We start from the raw sequence: 683 nt of genomic DNA, 5'->3' as shown, positions 1-683 counted from the left end.
CATAGCCCAGTCTGCTTAAAAAAATAAAAATGTTTACCTTGCTTTTATCGATATATGTATACTTACATAAAAAAAAGTATGTTATCTGTATATTATGAATATAAATTTTTGAAAAACAGAATTTAGAGCAAGTAACTATAACATCAAAATAGTCATAATTTATGAAAAAAAATAAATAGATTTTGAGAGTAAAAATGTAAAGGTGTAAAAATTGTAAAAATGTCAAAATTCAACAGGTGCCATACTACTATTGTAATAATAAGACGAAGGAATTATTAAAATGCTGTTGTATATGAAACAGCCATTTCCAATTCGAAATTTTTTTGTCATGGTCGTTTTCCTCCGAAGCATACGTATTATATTTCAATTTTTTTCAAGAATAATAAGTTCTTTAAAAGTTATAGAGGTATGGGTAGTTTATCATTTTATATTACTTACCCATTATTTTAATTTTACTATGCAATTATTGTTTGTAATTTAATTATGAACTGAAATCAAGAGCTATATTTATAACTGGAGAGTAAAGACTTTAATGAACTAAAAAATCATCAAATATGCATTAAAATATTATATTATTAAGTATTTATACATAAAATATTTTAAACATGCTAAAAAAAAATTACAACTAAATAATTATTGTAACATCGTGACGGACTATCCGTAATATTAAACAAAAATAGACG

This window comes from Acyrthosiphon pisum, chromosome A1 (assembly GCF_005508785.2).
Source record: "Acyrthosiphon pisum isolate AL4f chromosome A1, pea_aphid_22Mar2018_4r6ur, whole genome shotgun sequence".
NCBI lineage: Eukaryota > Metazoa > Arthropoda > Insecta > Hemiptera > Aphididae > Acyrthosiphon > Acyrthosiphon pisum.
The sequence above is the reverse complement of the archived record's forward strand: the minus strand, read 5'-3'. Positions refer to the sequence as shown.